Below are 27,196 nucleotides of genomic sequence, written 5' to 3'. Positions count from 1 at the left end.
CAGAGCTGGAGGAGCCACGTGGAGACCCATGCAAGCACTGAGATGCTTCCACCACCACTTGATCCACAAGACTTTTCACCCACTGGCCTGTGATCTTCCTGCATTCGGAATCATAGTATGGGTTGCATGATTCTGAAGAGGAATCTATGGACTGGTATCAGACATATGGACTAATATCCGACTTAAGGACTTGATCTGAACTGGACTAGGATGTTTTTGTAATATACAATTACTCTTTGATATAAAGTTCTCTTACACAGATATAAATGTCTGGATTTATTTCTCTAGTCAACCTGGACTAATCACCCAAGACAATTCCACAAAGAGCTGATAGTTGAAGGCCACCTTCTAGCCACATTTTCCACAACTGCTATGGGGGATGGATGGATGAATCAAGTTCTGCTTCCTCCAACTTTGTATCCATACGCAGTCTCCAACAAAACACCAGGCCTGTTCCCATTGGGTCAAGTTCAACTCATCACGGCACCGCACACTGTAGGACAAATAAAACTTTCCCCGAGGGTTTCAAGGGCTTTACAGTTTTATGCAAGCAGACTGCAACACCGTTCAAATCTCAGACTGTTCGGTAGCAGCTGAATGCTTATCCACTGCGACTCCGGGGCTCGTGGCTGGTCAGTAAAAATGTGCAGTCTTGCAAACCCAGAGGAGCAGCTGCGCTCTCTCCTGAAGCAGGGTGATGTGTCCAAAGTGACCCGATGGCAGTGAGTTTGGTTTTCATGTGTCATATGGGACCCTGAATGAGGCAGTGGAAAAATGCAGCTGGCTGTTGACTGAAAGGTGGGAAGTTCAAGTCAATTCCGAGTACGGTCTGGTCATCTGCTTCCCAAAGAATCAGTCCTGCAAACCCTGTCCCTCATGGGTCACCAGGAGTTGAGTTCGACCTGCTGGTGAACATTGTTTTTATTTTGTGCCAGGAAACCCAGGAGGCTCTCTCCTGGAGTTTTTAATCTAGTTGTAACTGGTTCAAGAGCCGCGTCCTGGAAGGGACCAGTTTCATTCTGGGGTGTCACTCCTGGGTGACAGCGTCTCTCAGACTCCCTTGAGATGGAGTGAGAATGGGTAGAAGGCTTATTTTCTCAAGAAGTGGGGCCCGGGGGTGTGTAGCAGTTACTGTCAGCACACCTGGGCCCTCTGGGGAGTCACCTCTGCTGTCATCTGCTCTCCCAGGCCCTGGAACTTCCCCGGACATCCCACTGGCTTGGTGCCTTGACATCATTTGAATAACCCGAGAGTGGAAGGGGCAGCCACGCCGACACAGTTGGAAATATATGTAGCCTCTCTCTCCGTGAGTCACCCCAGACCACAGCCCGGCATGGGAGGGACCACGCAGGCTTCCTCCTTTTCAAGAGTCCCAGCAAGCAGTGCGGCCTGGCCAGGGTCCCCAGGAGGGCAGGGGCCTTCTTTACCGAAGCGTTTGTCCGTGCAGTTCCACACTTGCGCCCTGCCCGCACGCCCCTCTCCCCCAGGGCGGGACCAGGAGGCCCCCGAGGGTTTGTTTTCCTCTGTGTACATCCCCCAGTGACCGTGGGGGCTTGTGTGGAAAGTTATGGCTCTGATGTTCTGGGTGACAAGCTCCGAGCAGGCAGGCAGGAAGGGAAGCTTAGGGTGTGGGGCTGACTTCACCATGAGATGGCCCACAGTGGGCAGAGCTGTGGGCGGGGATGTTTGAGGGAAAGTTGAATGCAAAGATAGTAAAGTCTGAGGCAGGAGATGAAAAGGTGTCGTGCCCCCAAGCCTCCTGGCAGAGGTATCACTGGCTTGTCCTCCTCTGGCCCGCCCCCTCAGCTTCTGCGTGGAGACCGCAGCCCTTTCAGGTTGACCGAGCATTTGCAAGAGTTGTGCAGGGCCCCAGGGGTATTGGCGTGGGTCTCTTGTCCACTGAGCACCCTCCGGGTCGTGAGTCTTCATCCTCTGGACCCTTCACTGCGGGGTCCATGCACGCCCAGTGACTGAAGGGAGTGGCCACTGCGCTTCGGCGGCACCAGGCAGCTGGGGATTGCTCCCGGCTTCACGCTCAGGGCACGCACACCATCATCACCACATGTTATGTAAGCAACGTGCACATCCGTTGTATATAGCCTAATTTGCATGCAACCACATATCCCCCTCCAGTGTTAGTTATCTCTGCGCACTGTGCACATTAGACGCGGTGGGGTGGGGGCAGGGGAGTGTTCACAAAGTTCATGGACGATTCCATTATCTCCTAACCCCACTTTTACATGAGGATTTTGACACCCCTCGCCTGTGTGCGCGTTACTCGTGTGGACACGCTCTCTGAGTCAACAGCCGCAGACTAGCCTCTCCTTCTCTTTTGCCCTTTTCAAAGAGCTGTCAATCACAAGACACCCACCTCCCCCAACATCCAAAGGAAGACAAAGGGTTTTCAGGGAAGCCTCCTCCCCAATCCTGTCCCCAGCCTGGGACTGCTCCCACCCCCTGGCCACCCATGCCTCTCATTGCTTGGGTCTTCCTCTAGAGACAGCCCCTGCCTGGTGGAACTCTGCAGAAGTCCAGATGGGGGCTCACGAGTGTCCAAAGACAAGTCCTGTGTGCCCATAGTGTGCCAAGTGCCGGGGGGCAGCAGCCCTGAGCGGGGCACCCAGGACTTGAGCCTTGGCCTCTGATGAGATGCCCGCCTCCTCAGGAAGAGCTGGTCTCCGTGCTACTTGGCTGTTAGCATCGTGGCTCCTCCCTGTTGCTGCGGTAATCCCATCGAGGCACCCTGCAGTCCAGTCCCAGATCTCCCACGCTAGCTTGAAACCCAGCCCGGAACCCTCTGCACACGCATTTTCTCAGATGTGCAGTGGACGTCAGAGCAGAAACCACCTTTCAGGTTGTTCAAAAAGCCTCAAACTCACTGCCATCAAGTCGATCCCTCTGAGGAGTGGCCCTGTGGGAGGCCCGTGCCTTTCCAGGACTATAAATCTTCACAGGACGAGGAAGCAGCCGTTGTCTTGCTTTCTTGGAGCTGCTGTTGTCTTTGAACTGCTGATCTTGTGGATGGGGAACTGAGGCACAGAGAGGTCAAGCTACTTGCCCTTGTTCACATATCCAGGCAGAGCTGGCACTGCTGGCCTCAGACCAGATGGAGAGTGACCAGATTCTCAGGCACTTGCTTCGTGCTGGGCGCCTCTGTCCACTACAGCGTGTTTGTCTCCGCATTCCTGGGAGGTGGCTGCCATCACTGTTTCCCACTACAAAGGCCAGGATCAGAGAGGTGCGGCACACAGTGCTCTATCATGGCCCATACACAGGACTTCGTTTCTCAGGTCTGGTGACTTTCATGGAATGGGGGCCAGCATGGGCATTCCTCGGAGTTCTTGTGTCCTTCATGGGGAGCACACATAAACTCCAAGGCTAAGTCCTACTCTGGGGCTTCCTGGGGACACGTACACGCACATCACCTGCCGCCTCAGCCCCTTAGGGGTTTTAGGTTGGGTTTGTTACAGCAGTAACAGCAGAGGGGCTTATATGTAAATCTATAGAGAGTATTTTTTTAAAGGTCATTTTATTGGGGGGCTCTTACAGCTCCATACATCCACTGTATCAAGCATATTTGTATGTCTGTTGCCATCATTATTGATATATAGGGAATATTTTAAGGAGATGGCTTGTATAATTGTGGAAACTAGTAAGTCTCCACATGTGTGGATCAGGTGTCAGGTTTCTCCGGCTTCATGTGGTTGCCAGAGCTGATGAACCCCCAATCTGCAGGTCGGGCAGCTGGCTGAAGGCTTCTCACCTGCCACCAGCTGGGTGGCTGGACGAGATGCATGCAGCATCGAGAGGGGGTGGATAGCACACACCTGGGTGAGAGTGAGAGCATTTTGCCAGAACCTCTGTATATATTGGATGCAGGCCACACCCCCTCAAAAACACCCTTTCAAATTGGCTGCTCAGAATGAAGGCTGACTGCTCCATGCCAAGCAGACCACCGAGAATCACAGCCTAGCCAAGTTGATGCATAACATTAATCCTTCCAGCCTGGTCCCTTCCCTGTGGTCTGTGCGCATGAGTGGATGAGCTGGTGATGGTGTCCAGGTCAAAAATCCCACCCCCTACGGCCACTCATTTCACGCCTGGCTCACTTTCTCCTGCCAAGCACCAAGGGCCTTTGCTTACAGGGCGGCCAGTCCTAGCTGCCATCTGTGCGCCCCGTCAGTCCCACTGCCTGGACAGTGGCCAGGTGGTCTTCAGCACCAACTGCCCAGGCGATGAGAAAGCCTTCCTCCGTGGTGTTTGTGATGACACTGCTGCGTGTTACAATGCTTGGTGCCTCCACTGCTTTGCACCCAGGCCTGACTTCCCTCCTGGCCTGCTCCTCTTCCTCCCTGTTAGCCACCTCTGCCTGCTTGCCCGGGAAAGGCAGGCAGGTGGGTGGGGTAGACTGCCTTAGACAAGGTGAAGCCTGTAGCATAGCAGTGCGAAGGGGCGTTGTGGGTGCAGGCTGCCGCCATGTTGGGTGACATAGAGGTGACTGAAGTGCAGAGAAGCCCTGCTGTAGGCCCTTGGATGGCAGTGATTGTATCTAAGGGAACAACTTGATGACCAGCCAGCCCGCAGCATCCAAAATGCAAACTCGGGCCAAGAATTCCCTGGAGGAGAGAAAGGGACTTGATCTGAGGCTTCTAGGCCACCTGGCCTCTGCTCTTGGCTGTGGGTCAACGACACTTCACCAGCTGTCCTCAGGATTGAGGGGTTCAGAAATTGCCAGAGACCTTTATTTTGAATCTGTGTCCATCTACGGAGCCCTGTCTCATTGAGGACATTGCCACCAAGGCCCTCTATTTGAGGGGCTGGGAGTGTGGATGAGGGGCAGAAGGGGTAAAGTACGGCGGGCCTGGTGAGAGAAAGAAAGGCCCTATGACATTGTGACTCTAAGGGTGGACCGAGGCCTGGTGGGTGCTACCTCAGAGCATCCTGTGCCTTGGTGGAGGTACGTCATGGTCTGGACCCACCGGGGGTCCAGCAGAGGGGCAGCACAGGAGGACAGCCCCCCAGTCTCATGTCCTACCTTCCCCCCCCCCTCCGCCAACAACGCATGCAGTTGACAGTTAGGATAAGGATCTGGGGAAGTGGGTGTCACCCGCCCCCTAAGTAGCAAGCCTCTTGGTCACATGTCACAGATGACAGTGTTGGAACCAGATAAACTTAGGAGAAAGAGGATCAGATTCAGCCCCATGGTGCACTTTTCACCCAGCCCCCTTCCCGAGACAGGCCATGCTGGCATCGTCATGGACTCCTCACTCCCCAGAATCCCTCCAGTCCAGTGAATGGAAACGCTCACAGGGGAGGGCACACAGGACCTCCCCTGGGTGAGGGCTGGGGGGCGGGGCACGTGTCAGGAGGATCTCATCACCAGCTCTGGCCTGGCTACTGTGTGATTCCCCATATAAGAGGCTATTAGGCAACTCCTATGTTGCAGGATCAAGTGGCTTTCTTATTGTTGCTGACCACATGGGGTGCAGTTCTAACTCAAAGTGACCCAATGCACAACAGAACAAAGCACACGCCTGTCCTCAGCCATCCTCACACTGGTTCCTGTGTCTGATTCCCCGGTTACGGTTACCGCGCCAACCTGCCTCAGCGAGGGTCTTCCTCCTCTTCTGCTGACACTGTTCACAGTGACCCTGTGTAGTGTTTTCAAGGCTGTAAACCTTTTTTAAAAATTCATTTTTTAAAAATTAATCATTGATTGGGAAGGCTCTTACAAATCATATAACAAGGAATCATTCCATAGAATTAAGCACACTTGTACGTGTGTTGCCATCAACATTTCCAAAACAATTTCTACTTAAGCCCTTGGTATCAGCTCATCTTTTTTCCTCCCTCCCTCTCCCTACCCCTGAAAACCCTTGATCGATTATATATTATTATCGTTATTTTGTGTCTTACACTGTCTGTTGTCTCCCTTTACCCACATTTCTGTTATTTGTCCCCCTTGGCAGGGACTATAGATCCAACATTGTGGTGGGTTCCCTCAACCCTATCCCTACCATCCCCCTACCCTCATGATATTGCTACTCCCACTACTGCTCCTGAGGGTTTTATCTAGGCTTTTAAATTTTCATTTTAATTTATTTTTTAAATCATTTATTGGGGGCTCATACAACTCTTATCACAATCCATACATACATCAATTGTAAAAGCACATTTGTACATTCATTACCCTCATCATTCTCAAAGCATTTGCTCTCCAGGTAAGTCCCTGGCATCAGCTCCTGATTTCCCCCCCTCCCTCTTCCCCCTCCCTCATGAACCCTTGATAATTTATAAATTATTATTTTGTCATATTTTACACTATCCGAGTCTCCCTTTACCCACTTTTCTGTTGTCCACCCCCGAGGGTGGAGGTTATATGTAGATTCTTGTAATCAGTTCCCCCTCTCTATCCCACCCTCCCGACACCCTCCCAGTATCATCACTCTCAGGACTGGATTCCCTGTGTTTCCAGTTCCTATCTGTACCAGTGTACATCCTCTGGTCTAGCCAGCCTTGAAAGGTAGAATTGGGATCATGATAGTGGGTGGGGAGGAAGCATTTAGAAACTAGGGGAAAGTTGTATGTTTCATCCTTGCTACACTGCACTATGACTGGCTTGTCTCCTCCCCATGACCCTTCCGTAAGGGGATGTCCAGTTGCCTACAGAGGGGCTTTGGGTCCCCACCCTGCACTCCTCCTCATTGACAATGATACGATTTTTTGTTCTTTGATGCCTGATACCTCATCCCTTCAACACCTTGTGATCACGCAGGCTGGTGTAATTCTTTCATGTGGGCTTTGTTGCATCTGAGCTAGATGACTGCTTGTTTACTTTCAAGCTTTTAAGACCCCAGATGCTGTTTCTTTTGATAGCTGGGCACCATCAACTTTCTTCACCACATTTGCTTATTCACCATCTTTGTCTTCAGTGGTTATGTCGGGAAGGTGTAAAGCTCTTTCTTATACACATAAGAGTATCTCTGAATTTGTTTCTCTAGTGTACCCAGACTAACACAGTTGGTGAAAAGTATTGAAAACATCATGGAATGCTAGAAGAACAAACATTTGCTTATGTTTGTCCTCAGCGATTGAGTCAGGATAGCCTGTAAATCTTGAAGGAAGCAGACTGCCTCATTTTCTTCCCACAGAGCCACTGCAGGGTTTGAACTGCTAACCTGCTTGGTAGTCAAACGCGTAACCCGCCGCACAACCAAGGCTCCTTTTCAGTGGCTTAATGAGCACAACACACCGTAGCATCGTGCCTGGCACAAAATACACCAGAAACTCACTGCCATCGAGCCGGTGTCCACTGTACTGACCCTAGAGGACATGGTGGAATTGCCCCTGGCAGGTCCCTAAACTAACTGTTCACAGGAGTAGAAAGCCCCAGGAGTAGAAAGCCCCATCTTTCTCCCTTGGAGTGACTGGCACATAATAGTTGCTCAGTTAATGTCTTACCTCTTGGTGCATTATGGTCCATGCAGCATGGCTACTCAGGACTTACTTCGTAAGGGAAAGAAACTTCTTTACCAAGCCTGCTGGATGTCAGCACGCATGTTAATGTTCCGCCTTTGTCTTGTGTATTCACAGAGTCCTGTGTCCAGAGATGCACGGGGATTTGACCCCGAGAAGCGCAGAATCCTCCATTCAGTCCTCAGCAGGGACGTGAAGAGAGGCCTTTCCTGGACCAGGCTGGGCTGTCTCGGTGTGGAGTGAGCAGGTAAGCAGAGCCCACTCCTCCTGAGCTGTGTGGAAAGAGGGGTCCCTGGCACCACAGTTTAGGACATGGTTCTTGTGTGCTTGGCTTGCCTTCTCAAGATGCTTAGGAAACTGGCTTCTTGTCACTTCCCTGCCCACCTGGGCGCCATGCCCCGGAAGTACTCTCTTCATTCCCGCTGCAGGAAGGAGCCCATCAATGCAGCCTTTCCACCTGGTGGGCAGCTCAGAAGCTCCAGGCCTTGTGGGTAGCCCAACACTCTCACCCACTCTACCTTATTATGCTATTAGGCCACTCTTCCAAACCAAGCAAGACCAAGCTCATGGCCGTCAAGTCGGTGCCAGCCAACTCAGAGCAACCCTACAGGACAAGGTAGAACTGCTCCTGTGAGTTTCCGACACCGTCACTCTTTATGGGAACAGAAAGCCCCATCTTTCTTCCTTGGAGCTATTGGCGGTTTCAAACTGCAGACCTTGGGAGCCCCAGCCCAACAAGTAACCACTAGGCCATCCGGGCTCTATCTCCTCTTCTAAGTCAGGTAAGCCCATGGGCCAGCCTTTATCAACAGGAAGCTTTCCGGGACGTGAGCGTCCAGTGGCCTGTGAGGATCCCATGAACACGAGGCCCATGGAAGGATGGAAGGATGTCAGTGCTCAACAGAGACCCACCAGGGAAGCGATGAAGCAGGGTTCTCACACCTGCCCACTGTTCACCTGAAAACCGAGCCTAGGGGCTGAGTTCACTGCCAGACCCCAAGGGCCATCGCCTCAGGGGCTGTTTCTACCAGACCAGCAAGCCAGGTCTTTCTCATGGTTTTGAGTACTTCCCCAGTTTCCTCCCATACTTGGCAGAGAAAGTGGCAGTGGGCACTGGGCACCATGCAGTCCTTCAGGTTTCTGGGCTGTGGAGGCTGGTATTTGGGTGCTCCCCGAGTCTAGCCATCTGAGGGGACCTGTGGAGCTCAGTGCCTTTCTGACCCACAGCATCTCTCACCTCTCTGGCTCCTCCTCCCTCCTTCTCTCTCTGGCCTTTGAGTGGGCACTTGCCTTCCCGACTGGAGGCCCAGCCAGCACTCATCTCCCACCACGAGATGGGCATGTAAAGGTCCTTCCCAGGATCTGGTGCCCTCTGGTCCCCTTTAGGCTCTGCTTTGCAAATGGAAACATATCCCCAAAGGACCCATTCATTGCCCGTACTCTGTCGCTGCAGTGTGGTTTCACCATGAGGCTCCAGGTGTGCTGGACCTGGAGTTGATTTTTGTGGTGACATTGAAGTTCGGTGAGGGTCGAATCATGAGGACACATGCAGAGCAGGGCACTGCCTGCCCAAGGTACTGCTCACCCCTGCCACTGTGTGTCCTGTGCTAGGCTGGTGTGTGCCAAGCCAGGGCCGGGGTGGGGGCTCCCTTGGTGGGGCCTGTGCAGGAGTGAGGCTTGTCCAGGCCCTGGAGAGGAAAGCCTTTCCGAGCCACTTTCCCCCAACTTTGAACCCAGGCACAGCCTCCGAAGGTATCACCATGGACAGTAGCTATAGTTAACCAGGGGCCGAGAGGCCGGGAGAGGGACAGTCAGAAATCCTAGGATTTCATCTGGAGGTGCCTCAGAAGAAAGGCCTGGCATTCTGCTTCCCAGACTCCAGCCATGGAGAGCCTCATGGAACACGGCATGCCGGAGCACGCAGGAGGCTGTAGTCACGTGATCCCGTGCAGGGCTTTGACTCGGTGTGCGTGAATATTCACTTCTCCATGGGTGAGTGTTGCCAAGGTCTCAGAAGCAGCTTCCATCACCCCCCACCCCCCACCTACCCCCACGATTGTCAATGTTTTGTGTTCCCACCTTTCTTTCTCTTTGGCCCCCACTGAGGTGAAAACATGGAGAATGTATCTTTGGGTTTAAATGTAGTTCAGGGCACTGAAAAGTTGGGCGCCAAGCCCGAAGCGCCCCCAGTGCCCCTCCTCTGTGATTTGGGAAGCTGCAGGTGCCCTGCCTGCCTGCCATGTGGGACCATTACCTTTCTCCTGCCATTTATTCCATGTGCATTTACGGCGTGCTGCTGCCCGCCCCCCCTGCCTGCCCCCTCCCCATTATATTGATGAGGAAACTGAGCAGCCCCGGGGTTGAGGTTGAAGTTGAGGACATGCTGCCTGAGACTCCCAGCTCACTGATGGTGCATTCCTAATGAGAATCCCTGGCCTCCAGGGCTGGACCCATCGGGCTCTCTCCCCTTTAAGATGCCAGTGGTGACGTCTTCCACTGTGCGTCCATGCTTCCGGCCAGCCTCCCCGCTGCCTTGAGCCCAGCTATACGAGTTCTAACACATGTAAGGTCCTCTCCTGCACTGCTGGGGTTGTCGTGGGACAGCGGCAGTCATCAGCTACTCCTGCCTCTGCCGGCAGCCATCCTGGTAGCACTGATACAGCATCAAAGGCGCATCCTTCTCTTGGTGAGCCATGTGCGCCAGGTTGTCACTGATGCCTCATGGCAGTTCCACGGGACACCGGATGCTGTGAAGTCACTTTGGCAACATGACAGAGGCAGGAATCTCCCAGCGAACGCATTCAAAGCACACACTAGTACTGCACGGTGCTTTTGCATAACGTCAAGGTTGGTTTGCTGTTTTTAATCTTATTTTAATTGAGGCCGGTAAGTGTGAGCTTTTCTGAGTAGGAGGCCCACTGGCTAATGAAGTGTGAGTGCCAGCCCTCCTGGGTGTCCCATCCTGCTGCCTTGCTCGTCTTTCTGTGGGTGTTTGTCTGGCTGCTCAAGAGAAGCAGCACCAGTGCAGAGGATATAGGCCTTTTATGTGTAGCAAGAAAGTGGCTCACGTAGCTGTCAAAGTGGTTACGTCCAGGAAGATGCCAAGGCCCTTAATGAGATGGAGGGACACAGTGGCTGCTTCAGTGGGCTCAGACGTAGGAACAATTGTGAGGATGGCCCAGACTGCGCAGTGTTTTGTTCTGTGGTGTACAGGGTCGCTATGGGTCAGAGCCGACTCTGACCTCAGAGATACCAGCTGGGCCACTGGCTGCTGCGCTGAACCCTCCCATTGCTCATTGGCTTCTGCCCTTTAGACCAGCCTCCCCCAGCTGTACTTGGAAGCCCTGCTCAGTCCCAAGGCTGCAAGTTCACACAGGTCCCTTTCCCAATAGATCCAAGTCCTTGGTTTCACATGAGCCCCCCTGAGATGGTTGTCACACGAAGCAGAAGGTGCCAGACCGATTGCGGGGCCTGTAATTGTTTGCCTGTATTCATTACCACCATCCCCTTCACATCCTGATTCATGCTTACTGTTTCTGTACCCGAGAAGATACACAGCCACCCCTCCCCCATTCCACTGTCTGTACCGGAGCCCCCGAGCTGAAGGCACCCAACAACCTCTCTGGTAGCTCCACACCCGCTTTTGCCTTTTCACGGCTGAACATTCCCCACAGGAGAGGCACTGGGTTTGCAGTTAGTTCCGTGCTTGGGCTTGAACAACACCCAGAATCAGCTCTGTTTCTGCTGGTCTTTTCCCCTGAACCGAGTGAGCTCCAGGTTGGCTTCCAAGCTTGTCACTTTGTTGCCTGGTTGCGGTCCCACCTCCCATCTGCTGTCCCCTGGCCTGGAAGAAGCCCATCCCTCCCACTGTTGTGATCCGCAGGCACCATGTCCTCAAGCCCCTTCCCCACAGCCTCCATCCACCACCTCCGTGCAAGGAGGGTGGCTTTGGGGTTTCCTCGGGGCCCAAGCCTCAGGTGGAACAGCTCCACCCGAACCCACGGGGCAGTACTGACAAGAGGAAGTGAGGCTGCCTTGGGAGAGTGGCGGGTGGGCCAGGTGCTGCCTGGGGCTTTCCTCAGTCCCAGAGTCAGCTGCCACGGGCTCCCATCTGGCTGCTGGCAGGCTCATCCAGAGCCTCCACCGAGCCTGCAGGGATGCCTACTGGGCAAAAGCCATTCTGCTAGGCTTTCCTTTGCACACCCCAATCCAGACCCACTGGCTTCCAGGTGGGTCTGGCCCACAGCACCCCCACAGATCGGAGTCTGGTTTCCAGGGCGGGAAATCTCCATGGATCTTCTTCCAAGTGGCCGGTGGGTGGACTTTTCCATTGGCAGCTGCGCTTAACCACAGTAGCACCCCACATTATATGAAACTAGTTGTGAGATACCTCACAAATCCCCCCTCTAACCCTCTGAAACCCAGACCCATTGCTGTCAAGTTGATTCCTATGTAAAGCAGGCCCATCTGGTTATGGACCAGCAGAATGCCCCATCGGGTGGCTGAGCTGAAATCCGCACCGCAGCAGATTACCCAGTCCCCGCACATGCCTTCCCCCCAAGTGCCTGGAGCTCCTGGTGGGTTTGAACCACTGACTGACTTAAACATTGACCCACTAGGGTCCTTTCCTCTGGATACCAGCCCCAAACCAAACTCACAGCCATCAACTCACTTCTGGCCCGTGGTGGCCACACACGACAGAGTAGAACTGCCCCTTTTAGGATCCCGAGGCTCACTTTACGGGCTTGGGAAGCCTTGGTTTCCTCCTGAGGAGAGTTTGGCAGTTTCAAACTGCTGACCTTGCAGTTAGTAGCCCACCCCATCAGCTGCTATGTGCCCGGGGCCCCGGTATGGACATAGGGGTTCTTGTTGTAGTCCCTTGATTGTGAGTTGGAGCTCTTCCTGGGCAGGGAGCACCTTTGTGTGGGCTTGGCCATTTAGGCCCCTTCTGCCTGGGCCCTGCCTATGTCCCTTTATCCTTGGTCTGGTACCAGGCTGGCCTTGCATGTTCTCAGCCACCGCCTTGGAATCAGCTGCCACCTGTGGCTTTCTTGCCAGAAGTGCAGAGTCTGCATGGGACTCCGATGGGAGCAGCCCCAGCAGGAGGACATGGTGGAACATAACTGCCCAGTGCCCATTAAACAAGGCAGGATCCTGTCAAACAAAGGGACACGGAAGAACCAGCCTCAGCAAAGGAGATGGAGGGGGTAGCAGCTCACTGGGACGTGCGATCAGGCTTGAGTTCTGGATCAGAGGAGGGACATTAGGAGCAAAAGGAGGGGGACGGGAAGACCTGCAGATAACCCCCATGGTGCCAGTGGTATGGGGCCCATGGGGACCCCACCTGTGCAGAGAGGAATCCCACTTGCCCGCTTGATCGGGCAGGGCTTCCTTGGCTTTGCTGTGACTTTTTGGAAGCTCTGCAGGGCTCTTGGGTGGGATCAAAATGCTCACCTCGGTGCCAGTTGTAGGCCTGGCCCCGTGGCAGCGGTGGGGTGCATTTCCTGACCTGATCATGGCTCTGTGGTTTCAAGGGTCAGTCACAATGCAGAGGTTCCATCTGGGGACCCTCTTTCTTTCAGCTTTGTTATTTTCTCCCAAGTCTGAAACGGTTTCTGAATGAACCATGAATTGTAAACAAGTCAACACAATGAGAAAGATGTGTTTCTGCTGACTGGGAAAGTGTTCTTGATGACCTTGTTTGGGCAGGGAGAGGGGGTCGGTGCTCAGCTCTCTTTAGAGAAGGTGTCTCTGTTTTTGTCGAGGCCCATCCAGCCCAGTGCCTCTTGTCGACTTGGAGAAATGGGCCCTGCTGTTTGTCAACCATTCGTTCCTCAGTGGCTGCGGGACCCGAAAACCCCCAAGGAGAGCTGCCAAGGCACAGATAAAGGGCCTTCCCAGAAATGGGCCCCACCTGCAGGAAGAGCTGACCCCCAATGCACATCGGTTCCCGCCATCGTCTCTGCAGTGGGGGCTGTGGACGCAGGCCTGGCCCTGAAGGGGGAGAGGCCCTTCTCTGTAAACCCATGGGGACCTGAAATAAACACGGTGTCTGTTTCTCATTCCCCCAACCCACTGCTGTAGGGTCCATTCTGACTCAGCAACCCTGTGGGACAGAGGAGCACTACCCCGTGGAGTTTCCAGGGCTTAACAGAAAGTCTTAGCAGAAGGGGACTTTCGCCCCCAGATTTGGTGGAGCGTCTAAACCTTTGGGTTTGCAGCTGCACACGTGAACCACTGTGCTATCAGTCTTTTCAGGCGAGGGCCTCCTTCTCCATGCCAGCCAGGCCTCCCCTCCAGAGAGACCGGGAAGGCTGGCAGCGATGTGTAGGCTCGCGTTCAGAAATGCCACGTGACTGGCGCTGATGAAATTCACTCCGATCAGAGCTGCCTGGGCAGGCATTCCTCAGAGCAGGACATATCAGCCCCCAAAGGCCCCTGCCACCAATATGGGTGCTCACCTCCACAAGGTCTGGGCGTCCGCAGAGCAGCCTGGCTGTGGAGTGTGCTGACAGTAAACCCAGCAGGGGACCCCACGCCTGGGGGGAAGGGTGGGTGTCACAGGAAACTTGGTTCCATTGAACATGCAGTTCTGCTCAGACAACCCAGCTGCGGAAGGGGAGCTCAGACAAAGCCTGGGGACAGGGCAGTTCAGGTTCTTTCTAGAAAGCTCTATGCTTTTCAGGGTATTCCCCTGAGCTGCTCTGCACGCCTGCAGCTCTTAGGTACCTGGGGCGTGGGGGGTGAGGTTTGTCATTAGCATTAGCACATTCTCAGGGAAGCCTCTTGAGCAGTGACCCTGCTGGGGAGCCTGCTGTCCGGAGACCTAGGTGACCAGTGGTCAAAGGAGCGAAAGGGCAGTCCTAGGGGACTGTGACAAGGATCTTTTTGATTTAGACCAGCAGTTCTCAACCTGTCGGTCTCAACCCCTTTGGGGGTCGAACAACCCTTTCAAGGGGTCGCCTAAGACCATTGGAAAACATATTTCCATCCTTCAAAACAAATTTTCATGTATTTGTAATTAGAAATAAATATTTCAAGATATATACTTACATATTGTTTTGTGATGCTTTAATTATGTTCAATTTATAACAATGAGCATACATCCTGCATATCAGATATTTCCATGAGGATTCATCACAGTAGCAAAATGACAGCATAAAATGAAAATAATATTATGGTTTAAGGGGTCACCACCTATGAGGAACTGTATTAAAGGGTCGCTGCATTCGCAAGATTGAGAACCACTGCTTTAGGCTGTGTACAGGGGGATTCTGAAAGCCTGTGGGAAAATGCCATTGCCTTAATATTTTTTAAATTTAAATTTTCTTGCCATTGCCTTTTATTTATGATTATTATTTGCCATTGCCTTTTGAGTCCACTTGGCCACGGATTTTTTTAAACAACCCTCCCCCCCCCTTGGATTTCGTGTGAGTGAAAGCAATTTCTGTGGGGCTTGTAATGTCTGAATTAGTGTTTTCTGTTTTACTTCTCTAGGCTGTATTTTTCATTGCACTGGCTACACAGACTCCACAACATTCACGATTAAAGGGTTCATTAAGGAAGTTCACAAAGTCTGTGAGAAAGACTCAGGGTTGAATTGTTTATCAGGATGCATTACAAAGTTCTGGGAAGTCTGCTAACAAATGCCCAAAGGGCATACCACTCTGCTACAAGCCTCCACCCGGAGGTGGGCCAGCAAACCCAGCTCCCTGAATTCAATGCCCTGAGGCACCTCACTCCTGTGATCCTAGCACTGGCACTCAGCTCCACTTCCCTGGTCAGCAAGCCCAACTCCCCCAATTAAGCACCTAAAGGCATCCTACTGGGAAGCAAACTCAAATGCATCAGCTTTCCTTGCTCTGTGGGTGAGGGAAGTTGACCACTCTGTTGCATTCCCTGGCCCCTGCTTCTGTAGCAGCTCCTCTTGGCATAGCTGCAGGATCCAGGAGGTTCACTGCGCTGGGATCTCTGGTCCACTCCTGGCTCTTGCTGGTAATGAGATCATCCCTCCTCCTGCTCCTCAGAGGGCTCGTTTTACACACTGCAGGATGCCACTCCAGGGAATCCTGTTCACAGTGACTCACAATTGAATCATATCAGTATCTTTACCCACATTCTTATCAGACCTTTGCAAGGAAAGGTTGTTTGGTGGGAGACTTTGGCTAGAAGAGCCACCTTAAAGAACGCATTGCCCCTGCAGATAGTTCACTATTACTGTATTGTTTCAAAGCACCTCGGTACATCTAATGACTGATTTAGAGAAAGCCACCTGCTGTGGAACCAGCTCTTTCCACTCAGGTCCTTAGCAGCCCTCGGCGGGGCAAACTTGAGCTGAGCATCTTGGCGCTTTGAATGGCTGCTTTGTCCAAGCACTTAATTGACCCTCGTGTTACTGCGAGTCACAGGTACTGTGTGTGTATAAACGGAAGGCCGCCCCCCCCCCCAGCACGCCTCTCTGCGCCATTTCCCTCCAATAGCTCACTTCCTGTCTGTGTGTCCCGTTTTGGTCATCATCGCAACATTTCACTCGGTACAGGTACATCCTGCTGCTCCAGACCACACGGGTGACAGTATAACGTGAGTGTGACTCTCACACATACCATGTGATCTGCCCTCCAATGCTCTTCACTTTATTGTGGTGCTCTGGGACCGAGGCCAGCCTGCAGCTCACCAGAAACTACCAAGGACCTTTTGTCAGACATAAGCAATCCACAATGTCTCTTAAAAAAAAACCCAAGAAACCAACACCCTTACTGTCATTGAGTCCATGCTGACTCATGGCAGCCCCACAGGACAGAGTAGAACTGCCCCTGTGGGTTCCCTCATCTTTTTCCCAAGGAGCTATTGGTGGTTTTGAACTGCTGACCTTGTAGTTAGCAGCGAACCTCAGGCTCCATAACCAAAGCCAAAAGCCACACTCATAGCCATCACTCACATCCACAGCCAGGAAGGCTGGCCAGCAGGTGGCTTTCCCCTCGGGCAGAGGTCGGAGGCCCAGCATCTTCTATCTGGTTCCACCATCCCCCAGGAATTTGAACAGTCCAGTCAACAGCCTGGACAGAAGAGAAGACACACCATCTTCTTGGACACCTGGTCCTGGAGGCACCATGCAAGGCCCTCACTCACCTTCTACTCGGAAGAAGTGGCCTCATGGCCCTGCTGAGGGTTAAAGGGGCAGGAAAATCTACTCTCCAGTTACGTGGCTGGATCCCAGAGACAGCGCTGAGCGGGCACTTGGGGGCTAGGGTTTTCTTTTGGGGTATTTCTGCTGCCAGCAGCTCTGCTTTAGCCTTGCTTCAGGATAAGTGAGGTTGGCTCTTGTTTCTTTTCTTTTTAAAAAATCATTTTATTGGGGGCTCTTACAACTCTTATAACATTTCATACATCACTTGTATCAAACACTTTTGTACGCATGTTTCCATCATCATTTTGTAGACATTTACTTTGTATTTGAGTCTTTGCTATCAGCTCTTTTTCCTCCCTCCCACCCTCATGCCCCCTTGATAAATTATAAAATATTATTGTTTTCATATCTCACACCTACCACTGTCTCCCTTTCCCCCAGTTTCTGTTGTTCATCCCTCTTGGCGGAGGAGTGGGGGTGGGGAGTAATTTGTTGATCATTGTTATCCATCCTTGTCTCTGCCTCTGGATGGCGGCTGATGCCTGATCCACTAATCCCCATGTTAGGGTCTCCTACGAATATACCACACCCATACTTACATTACTAGCAAGATGTCCACCCCCCTGCTGGGCCACAAGCAGGTAATACTTGCGTAGGCTATGGGCTTCAGATGGGCGAGGCTTGTGTAACTAGGTGCCCCCGGCTGGGTTCAAGCCATCAGCCCTTGGACTTGTAGTTAAATGCTCAACCGCGTCAGGCGACAGCACCTAGTGTTACCATTAAGCCAAGCAAACTCACTGCCATTGAGTTACTACTGACAAATAGCGGGTGACCCCCTGTGGGTTTCCGAGACTATCTCTGTTGGTGGGAGTAGAAAGCCCAGTCTTTCTCCCAAGGAGCCCCTGGTGGTTTTGAACTGCTGACCCATGCTGATCTCAGCCCATCGAGTAACCAGGGTTCCTCTTAGTGAGAATATCAGAGAGAGAGAGGCCCAGTGTCCTTCCTCAGAGGAAGGGCTGAGTGTACTGAGCACATGCCAAGAGTCCAAGCTGCACCCTTGACACCAGAGACCACCCTCCTCACTGCCGTCACGTCTCTGCTGACTCATAGCAAGCCCCTGTGGGTTTCTGAGGCTGTAATTCTTCATGAGAGTAGACATGAGGTTAGCAGTCCAACACATAACTCATGATGCCACGCAGAGTCCCTTGGCACAGAAGCAGGTTTAAAACCGTCTGTGCCTGGGAAGGATGGCTCAGTGGGCTGCAGTCAGGGACTAGAAGGTGCTGGGAAAGGTTCCATCACATCACCCCAGGATCCAGAGTGAGGTCCTCATCAGCTGCTCAGTACCAGGCTCCTGACTGGGAGGTGGTGGGAGTGACTTGAAGAAGCGTCTGCCTGTGTCTCTGTCCCCACCCAGGAGGACCCTCTCCACCGGGCCCTGACCCTTCACTGGTATCCAGGACATCTGGTGTGCTGAGCCAGAGGCAGGGACAGGTGTGCAGGGCTCCAGGAGGCCAGGCCAGCCGGGAAGTCAGGGACACAGAGGGAGCGTGTGCCTTAGTTGCACTGGCACCCAGATAATGAATGACACGCTCACCAGCCGGCCTGGTGGGGCGACACCCCCTTTTCACTCCTGAGCTCGGGGGGGGGGGGGCTGCAGTGGTGGGTATGTGACAAATGAGAAAACCTCATGTCTGCAGGACCACCAGTGAGTTCACGGCCTCCACCGACATGCAGTTCCCTGGGGCCGGCTGGGTGGAGCAGAGCCCGAACTCTGGAGAAGCGGAGCTGTTGCTGGATCATCCGACAATGATTCATAATGATTGTAGCAGATGCCGTGTGACGGCCGGGAGGCTGAGGGAGGTCTTTCCCCGAGGAGGCGTGTCCAGCCCGGGAGGACCTCGGCCTCTGGCTAGCTGGCTTGGCCACCCGGTTCCCAGCATTGTCGTCAGCCGGGATCATGCGTTATCGGTGGGCAGCGGTTCAAGTCTGTGAGCTGACCTCAGAGCCGCTGCGTCAGGATGCTGCAGGAACCTGCCCACCACAATGAAGGGATTGTTACTTCTTGTGTATGAAAAAATAAGGGGGCAGGGAAGGTCATTCACTGCCATTGCACCCATTTACAAAATCGGCACGTGTAAAGAAGAGAGAGTGGCCCCCACCACCGTGGACGGGGTCTTCTAACCAGCTCATTCAAGGTGGGACCCCTCCTGGGCAGTTGCATGTCCACCTCAGGGGTGCCCACTCCGAGCCTACATTTGACAAGATCTCTCGGGGCTTCCTACAGCTCCTGAAGGGCTGATCATGGCAGACATAAGGGTGCTTGGTCCCGTGTAGGTTCTGAGTGAGTGTTTCTGGGATTCAACAGGCATGGTCTCAATAGAGGGTCACATGGGGAATGACCCAGTTCCAGCCACGTGTGAGGCCCAGACCACTCCTTCCGGAGGTGACGACTGCCATCAGCTTGGAATTGTATGCACACTTAGAGGTGTGCTGGCAAACTCTCAACAACAACAAAACCCAAAAAAACTCCTCTCTGCTGTTGAGTCGTTGCTGACTGGCAGCGACCCTATAGGATGGGTAGAACGGACCCTGCAACTTTCTGAGACTGTCACTCTTTACAGGAGTAGAAACTTTCATCGTTCTCCCTCGGAGTGTCTGGTGGCTTCCAGCCATTGACCTTGCAGGTCGTAGCCCCACTCATAACCTATATGCTACTAGGGCATTAAAAAAAAAAACCCTTATTTGCAGGGTTGTCAATTTCTGTGTCAAAATCCCACCAGACCCCACAATTCCTGACTGATTGATGATGGGCTTTGGTAAGGCCCACTTTTCCTTGGGGAAATTGGAACCCGTGTGCATTGGCTTATTTGTCATTTTCATTTCTCCCAGGTCAGCACATGCCGTCCTCCCCTGGGTGTGTGAGGCTGTGGGGCACATGGTGGTGGTGTATGTGTGTTGAGGGTGGAGGGCTTGTCCCTGCCACCTCTGAAAGCTTCTTGGAAGGCCAGCGTCGGGCCCTCAGGGATGGCTTCCAGGCACCTGATCTACATCCCTTTCCTCGGAACCTCCACAGCATCTGACCTCTTCCAAACGATTTATTGCAACTGCCTGTAGACAGTCAGCTTCGCTGCTGGCTCTTGGTCTCCCTGTCTTGGTTACAGTGTCATCGCTGCCCGCGGAGAGGCAGAGAAGCTGTGGTGAGCCAAATGGAGCCCCCAGGATGTCCCACTGAAACATCCGTGAGAATCAGGACGCTACAGAATGTTTGTGGGGAAATGGCATTAAAAGATTATGGGATTTTTATCCATGAAATTCCAGAAGCCTTTTTGAAGGAACTTTGCAGATAGGGTGGAGGCTACTAATCAGTTGGCCTTAAGCTAGATTGTTCTGGGCTATGCAACCAGGGCCAGGCCAGTCTCATCACATGACCCAGGGCAGCCAGGGCATTTCTCGGGACTGGGGTGGGAGAGCTCTCCTGGGCAGTATGGCTCCGCCATTGCAGGCTCTGGGGCTAGTGGCCAGGAGCAGGAACCAAAGAGAAGCTTCTTATGCAGAGGTGCACATTCTACACACACACACACACACACACACACACACACACACACACACACACTATCCCCCTACTGAAAGCCGGCAGAGACCCAAGGACCTCAATCTTAGAGCACTCTGGACCTGCATTTAACCAGAAACCGCTATGCATTTGGATGCAGTTCTTCCCACTGATGTAGGTGGGCTCATGGCTGTGGCACCAGTCAATTCTGGTGTCCACCGCCTGAGACCTACAGACCTCAGGTGGCCACTCAGAGGCCTTCCGGGGGACGAGGTTGGCCCCTGGAGGGAGCATGTGATTTAAGTGCTTGGCTGAAAACTGGAAGATTTGTGCCTCAAAACAGTGTCGATTGCATACTACCCACCGCCCAGCGAGTTAGCACATTCAACCCTCACAACAAGGCCACGAGGTGGTGGCTGCTGGCAGAGCCAACGAATCGGGCATGACTCATGACAGCCCTTTCTGCCACCAGCCATGTCTGCACTGTCCTCACAATTGCTCTTATCATTACGGCCACTGGGTCAGTCCACAGCATGCAGGGGCTTCCTCCTTTGGGTGGCCCCTCTGCTTTACCAAGCATGACGTCCACTGCCGGGGTCTGGGGTCTCCGGATAACCTGTTCGAAGTCTTGTCGGCCTTGCTTCTAAGGAGCCTCTGACTGTACTTCTTCCGAGATGGAAGTGTTGGTTCTTTTAGCGGTCCATGGTCCTCTCCGTCCGTCTTCCTTGCCAGAACCATGATTCAAGGGCCTGGGTTCTTCTTTGGTCTTCCTTATTCAGGGCCCCGCTTTCTTTCTTTCTTTTTTTTTTTAATTTTTTAAAATTTTTTTATTTTAACAATTTATTGGGGCTGATACAATTCTTTTCACAGTTCACACATATACATACATCAACTGTATAAAGCACATCTGTACAGTCTTTGCCCTAATCATTTTTTTCTCTTTTCTTCTTTTACATTTTATTAGGGACTCAAACAACTCTTACCACAATCCATACATATACATACATCAATTGTATAAAGCACATCCATACATTCCCTGCCCCAATCATTCTCAAAGCATTTGCTCTCTACTTAAGCCCCTTGCATCAGGTCCTCTTTCCCCCCCCCCCCTCCCTCCCCATTCCCCCCTCCCTCATATGCCCTTGGTAATTTATACATCGTTATTTTGTCATATCTTGCCCTATCCGGAGTCTCCCTTCCCCCCTTCTCTGCTGTCCCTCTCCCAGGGAGGAGGTCACATGTGGATCCTTGTAATCAGTTCCCCCTTTCCAACCCACTCACCCTCCACTCTCCCAGCATCGTCCCTCACACCCTTGGTCCTGAAGGTATCATCCACCCTGGATTCCCTGTACCTCCAACCCTCATATGTACCAGTGTACAGCCTCTGTCCTATCCAGCCCTGCAAGGTAGAATTCAGATCATGGTAGTTGAGGGGAGGAAGCATCCAGGATCTGGGGGAAAGCTGTGTTCTTCATCGATACTACCTCACACCCTAATTAACCCATCTCCTCTCCTAAACGCCTCTATGAGGGGATCTCCATTGGCCGACACTTGGGCCTTGGGTCTCCACTCTGCACTTCCCCCTTCATTTAATATGATATATATACATATATACACATACATATATATATATATACACATACATACACACACTTATATCTTTTTTTTTTGCATGATGCCTTATACCTGGTCCCTTGGGCACCTCGTGATCGCACTGGCCGGTGTGCTTCTTCCATGTGGGCTTATTTGCTTCTGAGCTAGATGGCTCCTTGTTCACCTTCATGCCTTTAAGACCCCAGACACTATCTCTTTTGATAGCCGGGCACCATCAGCTTTCTTCACCACATTTGCTTATGCACCCATTTGTCTTCAGCGATCCTATCATGGAGGTGTGCAGTCAATGATATGATTTTTTGTTCTTTGATGCCTGGTAACTGATCCCTTTGGGACCACTCAATCACACAGGCTGGTGTGTTCTTCCATGTGGACTTTGTTGCTTCTGAGCTAGATGGCCGCTTGTTTATCTTCAAGCCTTTAAGACCCCAGTCACTATCTCTTTTGATAGCCGGGCACCATCAGCTTTCTTCACCACATTTACTTGTTCACCCACTTTGGCTCCAGCCGTTGTGTTGGGAGAGTGAGCATCATAGAGTTCCAATTTAATAAAAGAAGGTATTCATGCATTGAGGGAGTGTTTGAGTAGAGGCCCAAGGTCCTTCCGCCACCTTAATACTTGACCTATAAATATAGACACATAGATCTATTTCCCCATCCTCCTATATATATATTTGCATGTACATGTCTTTGTCTAGACCTCCATGAATGCAGGGCCCCGCTTTCACATGTATGTGAGGTGATTGAAAATGCTGTGGCCTGGATCAGCTGCGCCCTAGCAGTCTGCAGTGTAACCTCCTTGCTTTTCATATCAAAGAGACCTGTGCAGCAGATTTATCCAGCGTCATGTTTGTTTGATCTTTTGGCCGCAGCTCCCATCGGACACCCATTATCCCCATTTGACGGATGAAGCAACTGGGGCCGAGAGGTTCCGTGCTTTCCTCAGGGTCATGCAGCTCGTTAGTAACACGGGCCAGTTTCAAACGCAGGTAGGTTGGCTTCAGTGCCAACAGCCTCACCCCTTTAAGCTGTACCAGCTCCCTTTGTGGCTTGTGGTCCACGTGGCAGGGGGAGCAGAACCCTCTGTCCTGGGTGTGATCGCCATTATCGTTAGCATCCTTGCTGTACTTCATCATTCATTGCGATGCACACTGCTGTCCTCTCTGACCTCACACGGGATGGTGACAGGGAGGTGAGCAGTTCTTCCTGATTCAGTCATGGCAGATGAAGGGACACCAGAAGGAACCCAAGTTGGTAAAATGTGGGTCTTCCAGGGTGACAACCAACCAGAATGGGAAAAATTATAGATGGATGCCCTACTGGAGACATCATCGGGCTTCGAGAATACAAGAGCAGTGTGCACGTTGCTTAGCAACCAAACCTCTTGGTCAGCAGGGTTGCTAACAGTGCCCTGCTCAAAGATGGCTGCCGACTATGGTGCTTTGTATGTGTGTCAATCCGTCTCCACATCAGGGTCCTGAGAGGGCTCGCCACATTTCCTTTGAGTCCCCCAGTCCGGGGCTGCGATCCACAATTTTGCCCATCTTGCTTTTCGTTCTGGAATACCCACAGTTTATTCATCAGACCTGGTTCTGATTTCATTGTGGGGGCTGTCACTGAGCTGATTTGAAGCACTGGTCAGTCATGACACTTGTGGGCGCGGCCAGAATGATTGCTGTTTTATATTCCACTGGGAATGCTGGAATGAGCAGGTCCAAAGTCACAGTACCCTAGGATTCCCCTGCCCACAGCTGGGGCCTCCGTCTTCTCTCTCTTCACTCACTACCTGGCCGATACCAGCGTTTTAGTGAGGCACTGGCCAAAAGGCAAAGGGAGGCATTTTCTGTAGGCATCCTCTGGGTTCTGCGGTTTTGCAGTGGGATTATTCTTACTCGCTTCAGAGAGGCAGCCTGCTTGTGTTCACTCCCCTTCTCCAGGCGGCGGGGAGGAGAGAATCCTTTCCTATGACATCTCAGGGAAGCATGCCAAGGAGCCAGTCCTGCTGGCTGGAGGCCTGTCCCCATCCTCCAAGGCCACGTCCACAGCAGACGTGGAGCTAGTGCCCGGCCTGGTGGTCCCCATGGCTGCAGCCTTAGGAAGCCTGCTTGCCTTTGGCTCAGAAACATCCCCTCTGCTGGGAAGCACCCAATTCCCGTGCCCTCCCACCCCCACACCCCCCACCCCCCGTCCCCAGCCTTCTTCCTTCAGGAACTAGTGACATAGGAAGCTCTTTTCCTACCAGGAAAGCAGGCGGTCACAGTGTTGAGTCTGAGGGGCGACCTTTTCTTCTAATCCCCAAGAGCCTCCATCCCGCACATGGGTGGAGAGGGAGGGAGAGGGAGGCGAGCACTTGGTGCTCAATGAAAGACTAGGCTTTACAGACACACCTGATTTGGGGCTACTGTGCGGCCCTGGGCAAGTCCCTTAACCTCTCTGAGGCTCCTACTGGGTGTTTGACTGCAAACGTGGCTGTGTGTGTAGCCCCAGCACAGTCAGTGGGGAATGAAGAGAGGCATGCTGCTCCTCTGGGGGTGTACGGCAGGCAGGGGGTGCAATGTGGGCCGTGGTGGGTGGCTTCATGGGAAGAGTGGAGGAAACACAGGGCGACCGACTTGAAGCCGCTTCACATTGAGAAGTGTGGTCTCAGCAGGTTCCTCTGCAGGGTCCACTGTCGCAGTGTTCCTTTACTCTCAGTTCTTAAGGGCGCTGCCTGAGGGCCGAGGGTTAAGCGACACCTCAGGAGCAATTCCTGCTGCTGGGCAGCTTCTCTGCAGACCTTGAGAAACCGGATTCGGGGGACACCCTAACGGTCTCTGTGTTGATTCTGACTCTGCAGGGCCCCGTAGGACAGAATCGTACTTCCTGGTAGGCTTTCACAAGCCTACCGAGCCTGAGACTTCACATGGGCAGATAGCTACATCTTTCTCCCAACGTTGGCTTTGAACCGTCCGCCTCTCGGATGGCAGCTCAATGCTTAATCCACTGCACCATCAGGGCTCCGTTTGCTCAGTGAGAGGGAGGTAGTTCAGGAAACAAAACAAGACCTCACTGCCATCGGGTCAATTCCAACTCACCATGACTCTAAGGGCAGGGTAGCCCTGTCCCCGTGAGTTTCCAAGGCTGTGAATCTTTATCAGAGCAAAAAGCTTCATCTTTCTCCCTCAGAGGTGCTGGTGGGCTCCACTGCTGACCTTGTGGTTAGCAGCCTGACAGGTAGCCCCGTGCCCCACAGGCCCCTTCCGTCTGGAGGCGCACTGGCCCTGCAGTTCACTGACCCCGATACTCAGATAGTGGGTATTTTATCGAGTATCTCTGTGCTTCGGTTTTCTTTTTTGTCAACAGTTTTATGGGGCCATCATCCACCTATTATGTAACTCAGTAGGAGGGTCGTATCAAGACAAGTTGTACAATCCTCACCACAATCAATCTCAGAACATTTTCTTCTTTCTTGTACTCATTGTGATTAGCTCCCAACACCCCCTTGCTGTACCTCCAAGAGACCATGAATCCAGTTCCTATCTCTACAGATTTACCTATCCTGGATTTCAGGAACAGAAAAACATCCTACCTCCCCAGCCAAAAGCAAAGCAAAACTAACAATAACAAAGCAAAATGTGGATTGAAAAGAAATTGGAACACAGTTACAATGAGTCAAAAAGGAACTTGAATAACAAGGTGTTAAATTGTAACAACTGCATCTGCAGTAATCCACTTTCCAGTGTGCTGTACATAATAGAAAGACCAGACACAGCCCTGCTGAATGGTGGGGCGGGGATTCCCTGGGGGCCTAGTCCACATGTCTTTCCCTTAGACTTTTTCCCTGGGCTTTTCTTATCTTTAAAAAAAATGTTTAAGGCATTTAAAATACCCCTAAGCTCAGAAAGATTGTGTGGATTAGAGGAGATGATGATTGGGTAGCCTGGGGGGCAGTAACGTGGAGTGCTTGTTAACTGTGTGTGTTTTTGTGTGTGTGTGTGTGTGTGTGTGTGTGTGTGTGTGTGTGTGTGTGTGTGAGAGAGAGAGAGAGAGAGAGAGAGAGAGAGAGAGAGAGAGAGAGAGAGTTCTGCATTCATTTACATGGGTCCCCACTAGACTGGGGTGCTTCAAGGCTGTGGCACAAGGGATCTCCACAGCGCGCCAAGTGATTGGATAGCTGGTCCCACTCTTCTGTGTTGGGAATACTCAAAGTGCGATACAATGAATTAGACCTATCAGTTCATTAAAGACAGTGACTCCTAGGGCCCAGCCCAGAAGCACTGAATCAGATCATTGGGAATTCTGATCCTTGTTGGACCCTGTCTTTCCAATCACAGCAAAGACCGCGGCCCACAGAGCCTGGGCAGAGGGGTTCACTGGCTGTTCTCCTGGCCTCCACATGAAGTGAGGACGAGTCAGGAAGGGGTCGAGATGGCACCTTCCCCAGTCTTAGCGGATGCTCCAAGCCATGCTCACTGCCATCGAGTCAATGCCAACTCATAGCAACCCTTTAGGACAAGATAGAACTGCCCCCATGAGTTTCCAATCCTTTAACTCCTTATGGGCCTGGAAAGCCCCATCTTTCTCTCTCAGAGTGACCGCTGGCTTCCAACTTTGCCCTTACAGCCCCAACATGTAACCAGTAGGTCACCAGGGCTCCCTTCTTTGGTTTCTGGAGCTTGGGAACGCCTCTCTGACTTCATAGCCACTCCCTCCCTCCGGTCAGCCTTCTGGTTGGGCTCGCTGGCTGAGGCGTAGCTCTGTGCTGGTGACATAGCATGTCCACGGTCACACCTGTGCCCACCCTGTCTCTACCTGTATGCCCACACCTAGAGGGCACAGCAGAGCTGCTCCCTTGGGTTCCCGAGGCTGTATGTCCATAAAGGGAACCGATATTCTCATCTTTCTCCCCAGGAGCGGCTCGTGGGTTCAAGCTGCTGACACATTGCCATGGCACCAGCAGGGCTCCTTATACTCAGGCCAGGTGAAGTGTTTATCTACATTCCCTATCCACGCCTGTGATGCCCGACGAATTGTCTGCCAGGGCCCAGATCTGGTACACCTCCTGTGAACGTTTGACTCCCAAGACCCTCTATACTCATACTTTTTGCCACCATGTCAGGTTCCAACTCAGAACTGCAGCCTCGTCTTTCTCTTGAGCGGTCGGTGGATTTGAACCATGCACAGAGAGGTTAGTAGCTCAACTCTTACCTGACAGTACCACTAGAGCTGCAGCAAAGACCCTGGAGGGCAGTAGAACTGCTGCCTAGGGTTTCCAAGATTGCCTCCTCTTTCTCCCTTCGCTCTGCTGACTGTTGGAACCACTGACATTTGAGTGAGCAGTCCAGTAGCTAACCCATCGTGCCGCCAGGACCCCTATTCTTGTTATCCGCCAGATGCTTTCGCCTGTCCTCATCAGGCCCTCCTGAGGAGGACCATCTGCCAAGAGG

At 52.5% G+C, this 27,196-nt stretch overlaps 1 long non-coding RNA gene across 20 annotated transcripts in view; it reads left to right on the top strand.

Annotated features, from left to right (window-relative positions):
- Nucleotides 1-27,196, top strand: part of LOC142447906 (uncharacterized) — a 167,397-nt gene that overhangs the window by 103,976 nt on the left and 36,225 nt on the right. For 13 of the 20 annotated variants that reach the window (XR_012784466.1, XR_012784463.1, XR_012784479.1 and 10 more), the window contains one exon: nucleotides 7,594-7,723. This is a non-coding gene — a long non-coding RNA (uncharacterized LOC142447906). The other 7 variants (XR_012784468.1, XR_012784472.1, XR_012784465.1 and 4 more) reach the window with 7 other exon arrangements.

This window comes from Tenrec ecaudatus, chromosome 5, assembly GCF_050624435.1.
Source record: "Tenrec ecaudatus isolate mTenEca1 chromosome 5, mTenEca1.hap1, whole genome shotgun sequence".
Classification (NCBI taxonomy): Eukaryota; Metazoa; Chordata; class Mammalia; order Afrosoricida; family Tenrecidae; genus Tenrec; species Tenrec ecaudatus.
The sequence above is the reverse complement of the archived record's forward strand: the minus strand, read 5'-3'. Positions and strand labels throughout refer to the sequence as shown.